Genomic DNA, 651 nt, shown 5'->3' on the forward strand with positions numbered 1-651 from the left:
CATTGTGAAGGCAAATTTTTCTTTATCCTGTTCTTGTAAAGGTGTAGGTAGAGTTTTCCTGCCTGGCCCACAGTCAGGACAAATCTCTATCACCTGCCAGTCCCACAGCTGCTCAGACCCGACCAAGTAAACACAGAGACTTATATTGGTTACAAACTGTATGGCCATGGCAGGCTTCTTGCTAACTGTTCTTACAGCTTAAATTAATCCATTTCCATTAATCTATACCTTGCCACATGGCTCGTGGCTTACCGGCATCTTTACATACTGTTTCTCATCGTGGCGGCTGGCAGTGTCTCTCTGACTCAGCCTTCCACTTCCCAGCTTTATTCTCCTCCTTGTCCCACCTACACTTCCTGCCTAGCCAATGGCCAATCAGTGTTTTATTTATTGACTAATTAGCAACACATTTGCCATACAGAACATCCCACAGCATAAATGTATAATTAAAAAGCAGTCTTTTAAATCAATCACTACAATAGGACATCCCTTAGGTAATAAAGAAGGCAAGGGAATTCCAGGCTATAATGAGCCCATTGGCTGAATCACCTTATTTATGGCTCTTAAATCTATGTACATTCTCCATTTTTTAGATATCTTTTTAAGAACAAATATAGGAGAATTCCAAAGACTGGTCGATTGTTCAGTATG

Source organism: Peromyscus eremicus, chromosome 10, assembly GCF_949786415.1.
Source record: "Peromyscus eremicus chromosome 10, PerEre_H2_v1, whole genome shotgun sequence".
Taxonomy (NCBI): Eukaryota; Metazoa; Chordata; class Mammalia; order Rodentia; family Cricetidae; genus Peromyscus; species Peromyscus eremicus.